Source organism: Herpailurus yagouaroundi, unplaced genomic scaffold (genome assembly GCF_014898765.1).
Source record: "Herpailurus yagouaroundi ecotype Mexico unplaced genomic scaffold, PumYag 162, whole genome shotgun sequence".
Taxonomy (NCBI): Eukaryota; Metazoa; Chordata; class Mammalia; order Carnivora; family Felidae; genus Herpailurus; species Herpailurus yagouaroundi.
This window is the reverse complement of record NW_024412403.1, coordinates 4,558,153-4,578,664: the sequence shown is the minus strand read 5'-3', so window position 1 is coordinate 4,578,664 and position 20,512 is coordinate 4,558,153. Positions and strand designations below refer to the sequence as shown.

General features: G+C 52.0%; 2 long non-coding RNA genes across 2 annotated transcripts; one reads left to right on the top strand and one right to left on the bottom strand.

Moving 5' to 3' along the window:
• Positions 1-2,835: 2,835 nt before the first annotated feature.
• On the top strand, positions 2,836-12,684 carry LOC121035921 (uncharacterized). The gene is made up of 2 exons (XR_005793143.1): positions 2,836-4,058; positions 12,264-12,684. It is a non-coding gene; the product is annotated as an uncharacterized LOC121035921 (long non-coding RNA).
• LOC121035920 (uncharacterized) lies at positions 10,686-19,522 on the bottom strand. The gene is made up of 3 exons (XR_005793142.1): positions 19,230-19,522; positions 11,946-12,088; positions 10,686-10,724 (listed from the first exon to the last, which is right to left on the bottom strand). It is a non-coding gene; the product is annotated as an uncharacterized LOC121035920 (long non-coding RNA).
• Between the last annotated feature and the right edge of the window lie 990 nt (positions 19,523-20,512).

Here is a 20,512-nt window from a genome sequence, read left to right as displayed (position 1 = left end):
GGATGGGGTGGGGACGAGAACTACCTTATCTGCTATCCCACAATGGTCTGGAAAGGAGAAAGTGACTGGCCCTTCAGATCTGCCTCGCTACAGGTAAAGTTCTTGGGACCCATTGGTGCATGGAAAGCACCTCTATAAGGTCTCAGCGAACATTCTACTGGGCCGATGTTGGAATATGAGGGTCTGCAGAATGTATATTCAAGCAGAATTCGTAGGCAGCTGGGGTCTCCTAAATTTCTTAAAAAAAAAAAAAAATAGTTGCCTTGGAAGGCGTTACAGGGAACTTGGTTTAAGAGCACACAGTCTCGTTTGAGGCCTTGTTCTACCACTTTCTGGCTACATATCCTTGGGTAATATATTGAACCTCTCCTGGCCTCGGTCTCCTCATCCATGAAATGGTACTCCCAGTAAGTACCTATGTGCTGGCTTGTTGGAAGGATTCCATGAAGAAATACTGTACACGATGGTACTTAGGTCTGTGCACATAGTATTTTCTCAACAAACGGTTGCTGCGATGTTTTTAAATTTGCAATATTACCATTCAACACCCCTTCTCCACCAACCATCCCACCTACCCGTCGAGTTGACCTGCCTGGAACTTTGCAGGTCATTTGCCTTGACTGAACGCACACTCGTCATATAACCGCCTTTCCCGTTTCTTCCCACATAGATGCCTGGTTTTCCAGTAAGGACAGAAATAAACAGTAGGGGCAAACCCCTCAAGTATAACGTTTCACCACGCGCTGGACCACGCTTGCGCCCTGTTAGCTGTTGACTTCTCCAAGCATCACAAACGCACTGAGCCAGAGAGAACACTCAGGCTTTGGGTCATCAGTCATCGTAGGTCAACCTTCTTTCTCTCCTCTCAATCCTAAGTCGTGAAGGGTGCTTTACTGATGGCCACAGTAGGTAGTATCATCGGTCTGGGAGGGAGATCTATCTGGATATCAAAATCTTTGTAGAAGTGGGGTGGGGTGGGGCACTTGGGACTTAATGGACGAGTACAGAGTTTTAGGTCTGCAAGATGAAAAAAATTCTGGTGGGATGGTCACACAACAATGAGAGTACACTTTAAAGTGGCTACGGCGGTAACGTGTATGTGATGCCTGTTTTATCACAATTTTTTTAATAGGAAGCTAAATGGATTATCTATACAGTACTTCCAAAAGGGTGAAAACGAACACATTTGGTGACTAATAGAGTGGTGGTTTATATAATGCCAAGTTTCAAAAAGAGCTGTGAGTCAGTATATTTGCAAACTCTCCACCAGACTGGTTCCCCACCCGTCCATCACTAACTGCACACTGTCTACACAGCCAGCTCCAGCTCGACTCCTGTCGCCACCATGGCACAGCGATGGCACTTGTTAGGGTCACCAGTGCCCTCCATGCTGACAAACATGTGGTCACTTCTCCGTCCCCATCTTTCTCGACCTCGGCCAACGTGGCTGACCGTATTCCCTCCTTCCTGAAATCTTTCCTTCCTTTGCTGTAACACACAGCCTGCTGGTTTCTGGCTCACCATTCTCCCTCGGTCTCCTCCTTCACTGGCCACTGGAGGTCACATTCTTAGTCTCCTGGTCTGGTTGCTTCTTCAGTGCTCTGATCCCTAAAGTCGGAAAGCCAAAACTTGGCTCTGAGATCCTCCCTCCGTCAACACGTGCTCTTCAGGCAAGCTTATCAGGTGAGCTCATCTCTATCAGCCGGCAACTCCCAGATCTAAATTTGTGACCCTTCCCTTTTCCTAGACTTGACATTTCCAGTTGGATGTCTGTCAAAGGTCTCCAATCTAGTGCGACCAAAACATAGCTCCTGATACCCCACCCTGCCTCAGTCCTCCTCCTTCCCAAGGCTTCTCCCCCTATTCCCAGCACCACATCTGCCTGCCCAGTTCTAGAACGAAATCTAAGAGTCACACTTGATTCCTCCTTCCCCTGCTTCCATTTCTGATTCACCTGGAGTCCAGATGACTCTGTCCCCAAAACCAAGACCACATCTGTCCACCACGCTCCATCACCACGTAGGCCAGGCCCCCTTCCTCTCTTGCCTGGACTACTCAAGCATCCTCCTGCTGGCCTCCTGGCTCTCATCTTGCCCTAAGTACACCCTCCACTGACCTTTGAACAGGTAAATGAAGTCACGCCCTACCCTAATGCGTCCACGCCACGTACACGAACCCTAGGCTCCTTTCCTGGACGACAAACCCTCCTGTGACCTGGCTCCATCCGCCTCTGTGCGCATGGTTCCCTTCCACTCTGCCTTTGTCACCACCCTTCAGTGTAGCTGTGAGCCGGAGGGCCTGGGATGTTCTTTCTCCTTCCTCACAGGGCTGGGTGTGCAGATCTCAGCCCGAACGCTACCCTCCCAGAGGCCTTCCGTCCACCTAGCCCAGCACCGCACCACCCACCCCCACCTACACTCATTTGCCGGCACATGACCGGATGTCACTTCTCTGCGTAATGCTTCTCAATAGTGTTACCATCAAGGTATGTTTCTTTATTTCTCGCAAATCACGAGACTAATGTATCTGGCTTTTACCCGCTGGAAGGTGACAGGGTAGTCACACAACAGGGACTCTGCAGTCTTGTTCACTGCCGCTTCCTCAATTAAAGTAGCGTGCTTAATAAGCATCTTTCAATTCCATATGAATGTGCAAGGTATGCAGGAAGGAGTTAATTTAAAAAGAGGAAAAAAAAAAACCTTAAAGCATCTAAAAACAGGTGACCATTCCCTTCTCCGTGGCGCAATAGTTGGGCTATTAGATGATGCTTAGAGCCCGCCGCAGGGCTCGAACTCCCAAAGGGTGAGATCCTGACCTGAGCTGGGATATGGAGTCTGTGGCTCATCCAAGAGCCACCCAGGCACCCCCTAGCGTGAATTCTGATAGCAAGTCTCACTCTATTATTTTCCCACTTTTTCTCAGGATAAAGGACAGGGATGTAGGCATTCCTGAATGATTGCTGGCTCCCAGGAGGGGCTTCCCCAGGTTTTCTGCCTCCTCTCCCGCTGGAGGGTCCTCTCCTTTCCTTTGGGAAGTGCAGGCGTACATTCAGAGATGTCGGCTCTGTTAGTAACAGGAAGGACAACTTCTGCCAATAGGAAGGTAAAACAGAGAGACAGACATTCAGCTGCTTAGAGGCCAGGAAGGTTTCAGGAAATGATAGGCCAGATGGCCAGACTTAACCACAAATTAAAAACAAGGACAAAAATAGCAGAAGATGACGTTCGGTTCCCAACATAAACAAACAAACAAACAGAAACATACAGTGGCCATTTGATGCCCCAGGAATCGAAAGAAATACTCAGAATTCAAAGCTTTCGATCCAACCCAAGTGGGAGGGTATGTGGGGGCAGCGGGGAGACAGGGAGGCCGGGAGGACAATGTCAAAGGAGGCACCCACAGGAGGAAGGCAGCGTGAGTCTGTCACAGGAGACACCTGAGAGGGGCACCGACCTTCTGCACAGCAGGGACTGAGCCCTTGCGGGCAATCGGTGGGCGTCGGTCAGTAATGATGTGCGCTGCCTGGTGTCTGGAACCCAGCAGGTGCCCGGGAACGTTTGTTCGATAAATCCCACAAGGCAATTAATGAATTGCATAGTGCAAGAACAAATAAACACGCAGATAAGAGGGGTGGCGATGGAACGCACCGAGAGGGTGTCAGGCGCGGGGCCATCGCAACAGAAGGCTTCGCTGGTCCTGGCCAAAGAAGGATCCCAGAGCCTCGCAGCCTTCAAGTATATTTGAGGAGAAAATGGAACATTCCACTGCCTTTCGCTAACCATCTCACAGGAATCCCGACCAAAGCAGATGTAGCGGGCAAGGCACCGAAAAAGTTGTCGTGAGTGTGGTGCGAAATATCACACGTCCCGTCTCAAGGGTTAAAGGATAGCAACGTGCGGAGCCGGCAGGAGATCCGATCACGAACAAGCTGACGTTGGCGGAGGCAATGAAGGAAGAAATGTTCTTCCAGACACATCGGTATTTCAGGTGACATTCTTCAGGACGGTCCTAGAAAAGAACTCCATGGGAGCCAGCCCTGCCTTCCGGAACCGGCCAAGGTAAGGTTACCAAGTGATAGAGATAAAATCATACAAGTTTTATAGTCACGCCAGGTCTGGGGTGGGGCCCAAGAATTTATGTTTCTATCAAGTTCCCAGGTGAGGCCAATGTTACTGGTGCAGGGACCACACTTTGAAAACCACCACTCAAGGTCTTTGGGAAAGTCAAGTCTTGGATGAGCAAATGCATTGAAATGGTCGGTCATCGTGCGTCCGGGTGTAAATCCTGAGGGCCCAGGTGCTGGGGACTCACTGCTGACGTGAGAAGCATTCAGAGCGGTGTCGGAAAAATGAGCCCCAGCGGTCCTCCCTGAGTTCGCGCAAATAACAAATACTCTGCAGCCAGACTGCCTGGTGTGTGGCCCTGGGCAAGTCACGTAACCTCTCTGGGCCTTTACCATCAATCGTTTTCTGATGAAATACATTCACATTTGTAAAGCCCTTAGAATTGTGCCCGTCACTTAGAAAACAGCATGTACATTTTTTAAAATTTAATTTTATTGGGGTAAGAACACTTAACGTGGGGTCTACCCTCTTAACAAAAATTGTTTAATATTTATTTATTTTGGGGAGACAGAGTGCAAGCAGGGGAGGGGCAGAGAGAGACAGAGATACAGAATCTGAGGCAGTCACAGAGCCCGACGCGGGGCTCGAACCCACAAAGCGCAGGATCATGACCTGGGCTGAAGTCAGACGCTTAACCGACTGGGCCACCCAGGCGCCCCTTAACAAATTTTTAAGTGTGCAATACAGTCTTGTTAACTACAGGCACGATGTTGTATGGCAACGTCTAGACCTATTCATCTTGCATAACTGAAATGTCACACCTGTTGATTAGCAACTGCCTGTTTCCCCTCCCCCAACATCTGGCAACCCTCATTCTACCCCCTGGTTCGGTGAGTTTGGCTTGTTTAAATGGCTCGTGGAAGTGGGATCGTCCTGTCTTCGTCCTTCTGTAGCTGGCTTATTTCACTCAGCCCAACATCCTCAAGGTACATCTATGCTGTCACATGCTGCAGAATCTCCTTCTTTGCAAAAGCCAAATCCTATTCCTTTGTGTGTATTTTCTTTATCCATTCATCCACCTATGGGCACTTAGGTTGTTTCCACATCTTGTGATGGGGCCAGCATCCTCAAAGGAGTGCTAATATCTCTTTGAGATCCTGATTTAAACTACTTTGGATAAATACCCAGAAGTGGGATCGCTGGATCCTATGGTAGCTCCATATTTCATTTTTTTGAGGAACATCTCTATGGCTTTCCACGGTGGCCGCATTATTTTGCATTGCCACCAACAGTGTACAAGGGTTCTAATTTTCCCACGTCCTTGCTCACACTTGTGTGGTTTGTTTGTTTTTTTTTTTTTTAATTTTTTTTTCATCGTTTATTTATTTTTGGGACAGAGAGAGACAGAGCATGAACGGGGGAGGGGCAGAGAGAGAGGGAGACACAGAATCGGAAACAGGCTCCAGGCTCTGAGCCATCAGCCCAGAGCCTGACGCGGGGCTCGAACTCACGGACCGCGAGATCGTGACCTGGCTGAAGTCGGACGCTTAACCGACTGCGCCACCCAGGCGCCCCTTGTGTGGTTTGTTTTAAATGTTGATATTTATTTGTTTTTGAGAGAGGGTCAGGGGCAGAGGGAGCGCGAGGGAGAATCCCAGGCCGGTTCCACACCGTCAGCACAGAGCCCAGCATAGGGCTCGATCCCACGAACCACGAGATCATGACCCATCGGCCATTTGTATGTCTTCTTTGAAGAAATCTCTATTCAAGTATTGGGCCCAGGTTTGATTGGGTTTTTGGGATTTTATTGTTGTCATCGTTGTTAAGTTGTGGGAGCTCTTTAAGTATTTTGGAAACTAGCCCCTTATCAGTTATATGGTTTGACATATCTTCTCCCGTTCTGTAGGTTGCTTTTGCCTTTGTTCGTTGTCTCCAGTGCTGTGGAGAAGCTTTTCCACTTCCACTAAGCTGTAGTCCAGCTTATCTGTTTTTGCTTTGGTGGCCAGTGCTTTTGGTATTATATCCATGAAATAATTTCTAAGACCAATATCGTGAAGATTTCAGCCTATGTTTTCTTGTAGGAGTTTTACCATCTCACGTCTTACATTCAAGCCTTTGATCAATTTTCAGCTGACTTTTGTGTATAGTGTAAGTTGCATTCTTTTGCATGTAGATCTCCAGTTTTCCACCATCATTTGGTGAAGAGACTATCCTTTCCCCGTGGTGTATTCTTGAACACCCCCCCCCCCGCCCCCGCCCCGCCACCAAAAACCAGCTAACTGCATGTGTGTGGGTTTATTTCTGGGCTCACTGTTCTGATCCATTGTTTGGGCCCACTCTGTAATTAGCAACTGTCGCCCTAATGCACTACCTGGCTTTTCTGAAGGCACGTGTCATCCTGGGGAGGTGAGCTTACCGACCCCCTTATAAAGCCCAGAATTGGCAAAATGATCACTCACATAGGTTGTTGGCCTTAGAAATAAAATAGTTATTTCTCCAGCAAAAATGAATTTATTTGGGAATGACAGAGAATTGCAATTTGGGGGGTAAAAAGCCATGGCAAAACCATAGGCAAGTCCCACAAACAAAGGAGAAGAATTTTATTTTATACAGAAGAAGGAGAAAGTTGGGTTGTTTTGAACTCAGTCCATCGGAGAAAAGCACGCGTTCAGCGTGCTGACGGCTTTTCCCTGGCTGAGCTGCAGGGGTGGTTGGTCGCTTGTAGGGGATGCTGCGCGTCTCTTCCTGTTGGGGCCTACCGTTGATGATTCCTGTTGAGGGGTCCTCTGCCGGGTCTGTAAGGGACACTTCTTGGACAGTGGTATGGCGGGAGAGCTCCCCCTTCTGGCTTCCCGACTCCCTTGCAGCAAGGCTTCCCTGAGCATTAACACCAGGGTCCCTCGTGAATGCCCTTGTGCTCCGTCTTGTTTCCGAGCTCTCCTGGGAGGAAGGAAAGGCCACAGTGCCCCGTCTGGCAGGAAGACTTACCCATGGGCTCACGTTGCCTTGTCAGTGTGAGTCAACGGGTTGAGTTTCAACGGGTTGAGTTGCAAGTTGCAAAAGTTACCGCCTACCCAAGGCACTCCGTCCTGAGGTGGTTGAGACACCCCACTGAGCTGCCCACACAAGCCAAGAAACAAGCACGTTCTGAAAACCAAATCGCTCGTGGCCAGGGGCTCACAGGGGAGCTTCCGAAACTGGGAAGTAACAACTGCCTAATGTCGAAACGCAGAGCGGATCAATCTGGGAAGCAAGAAGGGAAGGAAGAAAACCATAAACCATTTAGGAGGGCAAAAGGAATGAACACTGACTCAGAAGACGTATCCTTTTGCAACAGGTTCACACTTTGTCGACCTTGACAGTGAAACAGCCAGTTCTTTTCCCAGCCTGTCAGACAAAAGCAACGAATTCTTCTGAGCCAGGAAACATGTACTCCCAAGAACGTTGAGTTGGAAGAAAGAAGCCAGTGGCTCTCCAACTGCAATGTGCACAAGAATCACCTGGGGGCGACTGGGCGGCTCAGTCGGTTAAGCACCAGCTCTGGCTCAGGTTATGATCTGAGTTCGAGCCCCGCGTCGGGCTCTGGGCTGATGGCTCGGAGCCTGGAGCCTGTTTCGGATTCTGTGTCTCCCTCTCTCTCTGCTCCTCCCCTGCTCATGCTCTGTCTCTGTCACTCAAAAATTAGTAAACACTGAAAAAATTTAAAAAAAAAGAATCACCTGGAAAGTTTATTTAAATTCAGATTCCTGGGTCCCAATCCAAGTTTCTGGGTCAATAAATCGGGGGGATGAGGGGGCAATGAGTTTGCCCTTCTAACTTCCCAGTGATCCAGGGAACATACCTTGAGGAGCCCCAACTCTAGTGGGATTCCCCTCAGTTCACAGAAGAGGGCTTCGAAAGACGTATCCCTGTCTAAAAGACACAACCTTGTCAAACTGACAAAAACCTTGGTGTTTTGCAAAAAGACGTTGCATTTTGATAGCCGTTTTTGATAGTACATTTCTCAATATTTAAATCGTCTGCATTCAAACTTTCATTTTACATTTGTGATATTTTAAGTTAATTTTTAAAAATTCATAACGATTATGATAATGATGATTTGAAGGATCGGGAAACAATCTCATACATTTCCGACTAGAGATTCAAACTGCCCCTCCCCCCACCAAAGCACCTGTGAGACCTTATGACTTCCTGGTGTCATCCAACGTCATCCGCATTTTACGAGGCCTCGGTACGTAATCCACAAACTGCCTCTAGACCCCAACACACTCCTCCCGCCTGGGTCGGGGACCTCATTCACCGAGGCAGAGGCTGAGCCCGCTGGGCACTCAGGCATCCGTGTCCACCTGCACGGGCTGTGGAGGCGGTGAGCTGGGTGTGCCCTGGGACCCTCCACCACTGACTCGCTCCGTGACGGTATCTGGCAATTAGCCTCTCTGGGCCTTAGATTACTCTCTTGTAAAACAGAGAAGCAACCAAGCCACGTGCTTTGTCCTGCAGTTGGGGGGGGGGGGGCTTAACTGAGATGTGGAGGGTGCTTGGCCCAAAGACAACCCTCTGTGGTGCCTCTCTGTGTCCTTCCTTCTCCTCCCCTTCATTATCATCGCCATCGTTGATTGGTTAGGACTGTACCCTGCCTGCCACCAATATCCACCAATATCCCCTACCAAAGCGCCGTTTATCAGTTTATAACACTCAAATTATCACTGACAGAGCATTTTCGTAAAGAAAGCTTACGTTATTTTCAAGTGTACTTGTTCTCTAAATACAAAGCGCGAAGCCAAACCCAAGCCCGGCCGCTTCTTGGCACTTCCCCACTCCAGTGACATAACAAAACTGCACACCGGGTCATTCGAGCTGTATTGCATGCAAAGCCATCCTTGGGCTCTTTAACAGGTGTCCATCTTAAACATTTTTTACAAATGTTTGTTTATTTTGAGACAGAAGGTGGAGACGAGAGAGAGAGAGAGAGAGGGAGAAAGAGAATCCCAAGCAGGCTCCACACTGTCAGCGCAGAGGCCAACACGGGGCTCGATCTCACGAATCCGCGAGATCATAACCTGAGCCCATGTCAAGCATTGGACACTTAACCAGCTGAGCCACCCAGGCGCCACAACAGGGGCCCGTCTTAGCGAACTTCGCACAAAAATAGAAATTCCGGATCCCCTCGAATGCTGTCACAGGGGATTCGGCCCACGTATTGAAGAAATCTGTCGGCCAATTCCATCAAGCTGCGGAGTGTCATCGTTCGCTATTGTTTTGTTCAGAAATCACTCCCGTCGTTAGAAAAGCAAATAAGGGAGAGCCACCGGAGGGCGACAGAGAGGCCGCACCTGTGTGGAGGCGGCATCCCCAGCAATGAAGCGGATAAAGTGTTCTTTCTGATCCGTGAGGATTCCCGGGGACTCCAGGTGACAGGCACAGAAACTGGCTTCTCTGTCACCCGCTCCCTTTAGACGGCCGCATCCTTCCTGGTGGCCCAGCACATCCTGAGATGGCCCTCCTCGCGTCCCTGCCTGTGGCGTGCTGGCCGCCCCGTTACGCAGGAGCTCCCCTCCATTTGTCTTGCCTGAGAGACGGGATGGTTGGGTGGCCGATGGGATCCTCTCGCGGCCCCCAGCCCAACACCACACGCTGCTGCCCCAGGCAGGTCCCAGCTCTTTAATGCGGTTACGGCTCAGATCGATGACTCTCTCTCATTTTCGGAAAATTAAGCTGTTTAATCAGGACCTCGGAAAGTGAGGAGAAGAAGTCATAAGGCAGAACGAGACCTGCTTAGACAACAAAATCAGGGAGGAGTTTAAAAACTGGGTTCTCACACTTACAGCCAATACCCCAAACGGCAAGTCCTAGGACGAGGCTCTGCCTAAACACGGTGTCATGTTTACCAAGACCAGAGGGTACTTCTGACACGTAAGAAGCGTGCAGACAGATGAACGTGCCCACGCAAGAGACCACGGGGCCCCTTAGGCTTTCCTACAACTGCTTCCCAGCCACCAACGTGGAGCCCCGCCCGCACCAGGAGACAGTTCCATCGCCTCCAACTTTCTCTGGCTTCTTCGTTTTGAGGCTGGACAGTTCGACTTACTTCTCTTCCCTTCTTGTCTTCACGCCTAGTGCACGACCGACCGAAGAGGTCGGTGGTTTCGTGTGTGCTGCCGAAGCGAGCACACGGGTCAGTGGTTTGATAAGAGTGTCCTTGCTTTGCCTGGGGAAGTTCCAACTTTCATTCTGCTGTAGCCCTGATGCCAGGAGGGTGTTCGTGTGTGTGTGTGTGTGTCTGTGTGTGCGCGCGCGCGCGCGCGCGTGCGCGCATGCGTGCATTGTATCTTTGTTTTAGCACGTAATAAAACTAGCACTCTTCGTGTCTGGATGTGTTCTCGGGAGATCTGTAAGTGCTGTAATAATAGGTTTCTGTTTCCATTGAACGAATCCAGTGCTTTCTACGAGTTACAAACACTCAGCTTCTCTCTCAGGGTGAATACCCTCAACTGAAATGTATTTTCATAGAATAACAATTTGGTTTCCTAAAAGTCAGTTTTCCTCGGGGCGTCTGGGTGGCTCAGTCAGTTAGGCATCCAACTCTTGATCTCAGCTCAGGTCTTGATCTCAGGGTCGTGAGTTCAAGCCCCACATTGGGCTCCACGCTGGGCATGCAATCTACTTGAAAATTAAAAAAAAAAAAAGTCAGTTTTCTTTAAATTAGCATTATCAGATCATAAATTTTTTTCTCATTATGAAAAAAACCTCCGTTCGGGGCACCTGGGTGGCTCAGTCTGCTAAGTGTCCGACTTCAGCTCAGGTCGTGATCTCATGGTTTGTGGGTTCGAGCCCCGTGTGTTGACAGCTCAGAGCCTGGAGCCTGCTTTGGTTTCTGTGTTTCCCTCTCTCTCTGTCCCTCCCCTGCTCATGCTCTCTCTCTCTCTCTCTCTCTCTCAAAAATAAACATTAAAAAATTTTTTAGAGAAAGAAAAGAAAAAAAATCTCCATTTAGAAACATTGCCTTAGGGTACAGTGGGTAAGCCAAACTTAAATTTAAAAAAGTTCCTATCTTTAAAATGTCTGGGGAATTTATAGAATTCACCACAGTGGTTTGTTTGGTATTGCAGTTAGAAATATTATCCACGGGGGCACCTGGGTGGCTCAGTCGGTTGAGCGTCCAACTTTGGCTCAGGTCATGATCTCCCGGTTCGTGAGTTCGAGCCCCTTGTCAGGCTCTGTGCTGACAGCTCGGGGCCTGGAGCCTGCTTCAGAGGCTGTGTATGTCTCTCTCTCTGCCCCTTACCTGCTCACACTCTGTATCTCTATCTCTCAAAAATAAATAAATATTAAAAAAATTTTTTTCAAAGTTGAGGCCAAGGTTATAGCCGCAGGCTTGCTGGGCCGGCCGCTCTAGGAGCACCTGCCGTTTTGCACCTGCTCAGGACTTAGTTCGTGCTCCCTGGGAGAGATGGAAGGAAGCACCCGGCCGAGTTGTCATTTCTGCATTATCTTCTGCAGCACAGGATGATGTGGGCTTAGTGCTGATCCTCTGAATACGTGACTGTGCCTGCTGTCTGACCCGTCCTTTGAATCTGTATCTACTACAAAGACAGAATTGTCCACTGGTCCTATTCCAAAATCTTTGTAAGTTGGACTTAAACATACTGCCACAGCTGTGTGGGTTCCCCCTTCAACAACTCTGATCCCCCTCTCAGTAATGGGGTGCCGGGGATGTCCAGCTGCCTTCTCCACTCTAGATAAAAACCCTCTTCTGCCCAGGCCTGGGTCGGTGGGTCTGAATCTCATTCCACAACTCAGGTGAGCAGGAAAAAGGATTTCTGCCATTTTCCCACAACAACTGACTGTTTTACCTCTTTGGCCAGTTGGTAAAAATGATACCTGACTTATGACCGCTCCACCGTTGCTAGGGGCTGAGTCTGAGCCCCCGGGTGCCTCACCAGGGGTTGGGGGACAGGCCTGGTCCTGGATCATGATTTCTCCAGGCTGGAGAGGAGGCCTTACGGCCGTGGAGAGGGCAGGACCTGCAAGGGACAGCAGCACGGGCTGCCGAGGGCCTTCTTAAAGCCACCATGTAAAATCCCAGGCCTTCTCTGACTTAAATTGTGTTTAATTCTGTCTCAACACAATAGTGCTTCCTACGATGTTTAAACAAGGGCGAGAAAAGAAGGAACATGTGTACCTTTCTTATCCAACCAGGACAAAGTTGAAGACGTGAAAACGAAACAAGCAGAGGCAGCAGAAAATCGGGCCCGGCTTCAGTTTGGAATATGAAACAGCTGGCTTTGTCAAGACCAGATTTACCGCGTGGTTCTGAACAGAGTCCGGGAAGAGGTTTTTAACCCGGTGGGCAATCCTGTGCGGGACCTTGAGCAGAAACGGTCTTTCTCCAATGATCGGTCTTTGACTTCACCCATCACTGAGATCGAGTTGTGCGCGTGAGTGCGTATTTCTTGGTGAGCGTGTAGGTCAGTGCCACGGGTGTTTGCCCGGCAGATGCCGGGCACTCTGATTGACAGTTGTGTCACTGAGAGAAGGTGGGAGGGGCCACTACTGTGTATTAAATCCCTTCTGCGGTGGTAAATACTCACATATTATCTATGTTATCGTTTAACAGTAACCCTGTCAAGGGACTTTTAATTAATTCGGGAATCAGGTTTTTATTTTCTTTATTAAAAATCTTTTTAAGTTCATGTATATTTGAGAGAGAGAGCGAGAATGAGAGAGAGCAGGGGAGGGGCAGAGAGAGAGGGAAAGGGAGAGAGATTCGCAAGCAGGCTCTGAGCAGTCAGCACAGAGCCCCACACAGGGGCTTGAACTCACGAACTGTGAGATCATGGCCTGAGCTGAAGTCTGAAGCTTAACTGACAGCCCCCCCCCAGGTGCCCCGGAATCAGGTTTTTGATGCGGCAAAGCATGTACTCAAAACCAGTTCTGACCGCAGAGTTCTTTCTGTTTCGTGCTATGCATCTATTACCAAGCCACTATTATTGCAATTCAGCAAAATACAACCAGCACTAACTTTACTCGTTACAATTTGGTTTTCCTTGAGGTTCAGAAGGCACTCAGGTCTGGAGCAGCCTCGAACTCACTGAGTCCACAAGACAGGAAGGAAAAACCCTTTCCCTAGATCCCGTAGCCCAGTCACCTCCAAGGTTTCCAACCCTCCGCCCACGCGGGGTGCATAGAACGGAAGGTGGCTTTTAACCCGCAAAGAAGCCCAACTCTGGAAGCCTTTTCTTCATCAGAATAGAAAGTAGTTATCCAGATGTGGGGCCCAGCTGCCAGGCAAACTGGGCATCCCTGTGAAGAGAGGGAACGAGGTGAGCCTTGAAGCACATCCTGATCAGCTCCCAGGAGGGGCCAGGGGATCAAGGGGCCCAGAGGTCTCTCTGGGAGGTGGAGCAGGCGTGGGGGTGGAGGAGGGGGAGGAGCTCCTGTGAAGGCTGGGATGTCGAGAACGTGCTGTGGGTTTGCGCTTACAGGGTGGGTTCATAGTGCCAGAGGGAATGCCTGATCCTAGAGTTCGGGGCAGCACAGAGAGCGCCTTGCCGTGGTTGGATGCTGACCACTGGAGTGGGGTGGACGGGACCACCGGGACCTCTCGAGGCAACTATCCACTCATCCGAGAATCCCAAGGCTTCCCTGCAAACACAGGCCGAGACCCCTCCGGCTGACCCTTCTTCCTCCCTCTTCCAGGAAACCAGCAAACGTCTGGCCAAGCAGATCCCATTCGTAATTCAATATTTCATGCTGCAGCGAACGGGCACTCCCTTACAGAAAGCCACGATGCAGATACTACAGGAGACAGACCACTATTCCCGGCTGCTTCAGGAACCCAGCGACACCTCCGCCGAGAGGAGATTCCTTAAGGAGAAAACTGACCGGCTCACGCTCTCTGGAAATCATCCAGTTAAAGGGGGCAGATGCACAAAAGGGCAGCAATGCTTTGGGGTGTTTCCCGCCGTGCATTCACCGTGAGATGGCCCACGAAGTGGCTCCGCATCTGGGACCGCACTCTGTCGCCTTCCGTGTCCACCTTCGCTGGATTGCACGCAGCACCAGAGTTTGGGTCTGACAGGCACACACGCCCGGGGCGGTCCCCTCTGCCGGGAGAGATGGCTCTCCGGGCCTTGGGCCCCACAGCCCCCCAGTTACGGGGTTCTCGAATACTGCTCTCTTTCTGTGTTAATTCATCTTCCCCACCATCAGATTATAAGACCCCAGAGCGGGGAGGTCCGTATCATATTCTTCTTTGGTATTTCCGGGATCTTACATGGCACTCTTTACCTAGTAGCTGCTTAATGAATGACATCTTATTGAACAAATGCATGATGAGGGTGACCGGCTGCTATGGCTTAGCTCCAGACTTTGGTCGTTGGAGACGGTGTCCCTGAGCTGGTCACTCTCAGAGGAATCTGGCTGTGCCACCTGCTCCCCATTGTTGACCACGGTCGTGTTTACAACCCCCAGGACGTGATACTGATTGTCATCTGTCCTGTTTCTCTGGCTGCGATGAGCTCCCATTGCTATGTGAAGCCCTGAAGAGAAGTTTTATAAGGAAAAAATATTTTTTTTAATGTTTACTTATTTTTGAGAGGGACAGAGGGTGAGCAGGGGAGGGGCAGAGAGAGAGGGAGACACGGACTCCGAAGCAGGCTCCAGGCTCTGAGCTGTCAGCACAGAGCCCGACGCGGGGCTCGAACCCACGAACCGCGAGATCGTGACCTGAGCCCAAGTCGGACGTTCAACCGTCTGAGCCCCCCCCAGGCGTGCAGAAAAATACATGTTTTAAAAAAATGTCGAGCTTCCTACCAGTGGTCATCTCTAGATTGGAGGATTACGGCTAATTTTATTTTCTTCATCACGCTAAGCAATAGTTAATTTCAGGGGGATTTTAGGAACATTAAGTGAAACCATTTCTACAAGCTACCTGTCCCCCAAATCCAGCGACTCTTCCCGCTCATCAAACACCTCTCTTCTGTACTCTCTAGGTCCGTAGAGGCTCTGGGGGTTAGCCCTTGAACGTGGCTTCTGAAGAGGTAGCCCACCACACCTGGCTTCCCAGCAGGTCGGAGCGTGGGGCTGAGTGCGGGGCCCACGTTCCCATCGGAATAAGCTCACGGCTACCACAAGCACCTCAAGACCTCCGCAGCTTACCACGACCCGGCCGTGCCCCTCGCTCACATCACGGATGTCCTAGGCCGACTGGCAGGGTTCTGAGCCACACTGTCCCTGGGCCACCAGCATCCTTCTACGTCATGGCCCCACCATCGCCAGCTCCTTCGAGTCCCCACCAGACCCTCTGCATCTGACCTGCAGGTGAGGAACGGGAGAGTGTAGAGGATTTCTGGAAGTTTCCAGGAGCCAGGCTCGGGAGCTGTGTGCCTCGCTTCCTCCCACATTCCAGAGGCAGGCCTCAGGCCTAGGGCCTTGCCGGACTGCAAGGCAGGCTGGGAAATGTGGTCCAGCTGAGCCGACAGAAGCCAGGGGAGACCGGCTTTGCCTGTTGCCACACCCGCCCCTACATCCGCGGGGAACCTTCGTTGCACAAAACACGGGAGTAAAGGAACAGGCGTGTTCTCTGCTCTTCCTTCTTATCCCGGGGTCACTCACTCACTCACACACACAGGCACACATATGCACACACGTACGTTTCCTCCTGCAATGCGCCTGTGGGCTGGCGTTTTGTTCCTAACGAGTGCGGAAATAGAGGAAGACCACCCAAGGGGGAAGGAGCAAAGGTATTTAGCGAGAGCTGATGACGACCAGGAGGAGGAGGTCAGCCACCGCCGCTCGGGGGTTTGGGCAAAGCCTCACGGGCAGGGAGAAGGCTCCGTGTGAGCCCTGGGTCGGGGCTGAGGGCAGCGAGCTAGAAGCAGACGTCCCCTGTGGCCGGTTAGGCGTATATATTCGGCTTTCTCTGGTGGGTCCTAAATCAGAAATAGGGACACAATTTGAGAGAAACTGTCAGTTATTCAGCAAACCCTGGTCACCTGGGGGCAAGTCGCTGTAGAGGTTATTGCTTCACTTTCGAGATCGTGGGAAGGAAATAGTCTGCCTTCCGCAAGTCTGACTTCCAGCAGGCTGGCCCCCAGGGCCAGTTACGGCAGAGAACAGATTGTTGCAAGAGCTCTGTTTTTACGGATGGTCTGGCCGCCGTGTGAGTATAGTCCGTCTCTCAGACTTTTCCCTTCTCTGGCCCTGGTGCTGCAGGACAGCCCCGGCAGGTGACACGTGCTGTAACCCCAGTCTGGGCTGACGGTGCACGGATCCACAACCCCGTCTTTACACCCCCCCCCCATGCTCCTCACAGGGGCGGCAGTGAGGGGGGTGGTGTTCCCTTCCATCAGCGCCACAGTGATGAGGCCAAAGGGTATTCATGAAAAGGTATCAACCCGGTGGGATAAACAAATCCGGATTCCCCCATCTTGTTTCTACCCCTGGTTGGGGGGAGGGCCTCCAATGCCCCTTTGGTCGTGCTCAGTGACATGGTGTGTGGGTTATCTATTGTTACCTAACAAATTATCCCAAGTTTTACCCCCAAAATTTCCTCTCTCGGTTTCTTCGGGTCAGGAATTCACATGGGCCCTGGCAGGTGCCTCTGGCTGTGCGTGTGTGTGGGGGATGGGGGGGGTGGGGGGAGGTCTCACAGAGTTGGTCCAGCTTCTGTGGTGGGCTGCATAACGGCCCCCCAAATAGCCAGGCTCTAATCCCTGGTGCCGGCGAAAGCGACGTGGACCCGTACAAAATCTCTGCCCATGAGAGGCTCCATGATGAGGCTCCATTTCACTTTCTAGCCAATGAGCTTTCAAACCAGGCCAGCATCTGTAATTGTTTCACAAGCAGCCGTTCATCACATCCTGTAGAACGACTGGCCTTCGACCACAAAACTGCTGATAGAACTTTAGGAAGAGCAAAGAGTTAACTAATGCAGACCAGGAACAGTTTGTGTTGACAGCACCCCACTTTCTAGACTATGAAACACCGAGCCTGGTTGCAGGCAGAGAAGAATCGATTAGACGGTGATTGAAAACTGCTCAGATGGTTGGCACGGAATTAACAGGTTTTCTCTCTTCTCTGGTTTATCTGAATAGGTGATTCTTCTTCTTTCTCACAAACCCCCCTTGCTTTCCCTACCCAAGCGGGACACTTTTTCTGGTCACTCTGGGATCGGTGCTCTCGCAGGTGTCATTCTGAGACCCCAGATAAGGCTCTTGTTTTCTCTTAGTGTCACCCTCCTTCCTCTGGTGTCAGGTTCTTTAAATGGAGAAAGGGGTCTTTGTAGGTCTGGGGACACTACAGACTGAGACTGGAAGGTGACCCTGGGTTGTCCCCGTGGGCCCCAGATGCCATCACAGGTGTCCTCATGAGAGGGAGGCAAAGCAAAGAAGGAGCAGACTGGAAGGGACCACCCTGCCAGCTCTGGAGGTGGAGGAAGGGGCCACGAGCTAAAGAGAGCAAGGAACGCAGCTCTCGAAGCTGGACAAGGCGAGCAGAAAGATTCTGTCCAGCGTCTCTGGAGGGAGCATGACCCCGTCAACACCATAACCTTAGCCCCGTGAAACTGGCCTCGGACTTGTGGCCTCAGAATTGTAAGAGAGTTTCTGTTGTTGTAAGCCACTGTGTTTGTGGCAATTTGTTATAGCAGCTGCAGGAAACTGATACGGGCTCCAAGCTCACTCTCCTGTCTGTAGACAGGCCTCAGGCCCTGGGTGGCCTTTGGCCAAAGACATCGGTTCTTTGCCACGTCGCCTGCTGGGACTTTACCACAACAGGGCAACCCACATGGAAGGTCTATCGGATTATCAGGATCGGGATGGCATTTTGTAAATAGAATTGAATGGCTTTTTTTTTTTTTTCAAGGTTTATTTATTTTTGGGACAGAGAGAGACAGAGCATGAACGGGGGAGGGGCAGAGAGAGAGGGAGACACAGAATCGGAAACAGGCTCCAGGCTCTGAGCCATCAGCCCAGAGCCTGACGTGGGGCTCGAACTCCCGGACCGCGAGATCGTGACCTGGCTGAAGTCGGACGCTTAACCGACTGCGCCACCCAGGCGCCCCAAATGGCTTTTTTTTTTAAGGTTGCCCAAGTGAGTGTGAAGACAGGTAGTGTGGCAACGACTCTTCAATGCACGCGCCTGTTTCCATCATGGCACCTGGGGCACCTGGCACGCGGCGGATGCTGTTTCGAGGCAATGAGTGATGGCTGGCGGGTGACTGCAGTGACAACAGAAAGAACAGGATGGCTCATGAAAGCGTGGAAAGGGATTTCCATTTCTCACTAGCTGTGTGATTTGGGCCAAGAGCCCACCGCTCTGAGCCCCCATTTCCTAGCTGACTGATTTTTTTCTATAGACCATGTGTGTAAAGAAATTGGCTCGTACCTTACGGGGGCGGGAGGTCAATATCCGGGGAATGCTCCACAGCCACAAGGTGGCATTTTTAACAGAGGTATTGTGTTGGGGGTCTCTCCACTTCCTACACCATATACGGGCCACCGAAGCAAGCACCCCACTTTCTAGACTATGAAACACTGAGCCTGGTTGCAGGCAGAGGAGGAAGGAGGCGGCCTGGGGTGGAATTTGAGAATTAGGGGGAATTCTCCAGTGGTTGTGCCAATTCCCATAAGCTCCCTGGGAAAGGTCCTGGGAGGGCAGGTCACAGCGCTATTTTCTCCTTTATCTGAAAGATAAGCTTTCACAGAGCGCTGATCACCAGGCGAATGCCAGAGAAGACCGCTGGCCGTATCCCAGGAAAAGGCTAGGCCACCAGCCTTCCCGTGGCTGCAGGCTGGGTGGGCTGCACGACACCAAGCCGGGGCCCAGGGCCACCAACCAGCTCAGCTTCGCCAGACTTTTCAGTTTCTATCTCCTCTGGCTCGCAGAGGGCCGCGGAGAAGGCAAAATCGGACCCTGGCCTTAAGGACCAAATAAATAGCAACCTTGCAGGCTCCAGGTTCTCACGCTTTAACTGCAAACGAATCATCTGGAGAACCCTCTTGAAACTCAGATGGATTCAGTGATCTTGAGGTGGCCCTCGACCCTGCAGGTCTGACAAGCTTCCAGGTGAAGCCAGTGTTGCTGGGCCCTCCTTTGAGAAGCACCGATCCATGGCAAGGGTCGATGGAGGAGAAAACAAAAACGGGGCCAGGGACAACGTACCCTGGACTCCGCGCTCCGGGCCGCACAGAAGGGACGCCGCTCGGGAGCGCACTGCTCTGCCCCCGGGCAAGGACGGCGTCAGAGGTGGGCGCAGCGACCTCTGCGGTTCGGGGCGCCGCCCCAACCCCAACCTCCTCTCCGTTACCGTCCCCTCCCCATCTCCCTCCCCCGGCACCGCCAGAACCGTGTCCAGGCTGCGCTGGGCCTTCGAGAGCCACCCCGAGGCACCCCAGCCGGAGAGCCTCCACCGGTCCCACCCCGTCCGCCCGCCCGTCCGCCCCGCCTCCGGCTCGGTTCCCTCCGCCTCCCTCACCGCCCTCACCGCCTGGGTTTCCACTCCCTCCCGGTCTCTGCTTTCCTCCCCTGGCACCACCCCTCCGCCTCCGGCACCGCCCCTCCGCCTCCGGCTCCGCCCCTCCGCCTCCGGCACCGCCCCTCCGCCTCAGACTCCGCCCCTTCACCTCCGGCGCCGCGCCTCCGGCTCCACCCCCCAGGCACCGCGCCCCCGGCTCCGCCCCTCCGCCTCCGGCACCGCCCACCCCCGCCTCTCTGTCTCTCTCTTTCCAGTTCCCGGAATCTTAGAGTCTCCCTCTTCACTTCCTTTTCTGGGAACCAAGAAGGAGAAAAGAAACTGAAACTGAACCTGAGTTGACTGGGAAACGGAAGATGAGGGAGGAGATGCTCAGGGTAATTCGCCAGAGGTCGTCTGAGGACCGGGTCTGCAAGATCAGAGCCGGTTCTCAGACTCACCATTCATTCGTTTATTAGTTCATTCTAGAAACATCCGTTGAAATGCTATGTGCCACGAACTCTGCTAGGTCCCAAGGACAACAGCAACGCTTCGGGCCCGGTGCTGCCCCGTGGACAACCTGGGGGCAGAAATGGGCGTTCACAGAGGTCAAGGCAGTGTGCTGACACTATGCTAGGTGGGTGGGTGCGGGTGGGAGGGAACAGGGGGGCTCCCGGGAAGCAAGTCCACCGGGTCTGGGGAAGGATGGCCGGAGGCTGTGACCTGGAAAGCAGCCCAGTGTGCAGGGAGGGGTAGGAGGAGGAGCGCCCCTGAGCCGAAGGAGTTCTGTGTAGTGAGCAAGGTGTTACAAGAAGCAGTGGGGGTGGGGCTGAGCCAGGTGAGGCTAGGTCTGGCACACCAAGCTGAGCAGTTGGGACTACCCCACCCACCCCCACCCCTGCAGTGGGCGACCCCGCAGCATTTAAGCAGGGTGCTGTCCACTCCCCGCAGGGAGTCGAGGACATGCACTGGATTGGAGGTAGGGGGTGATGGC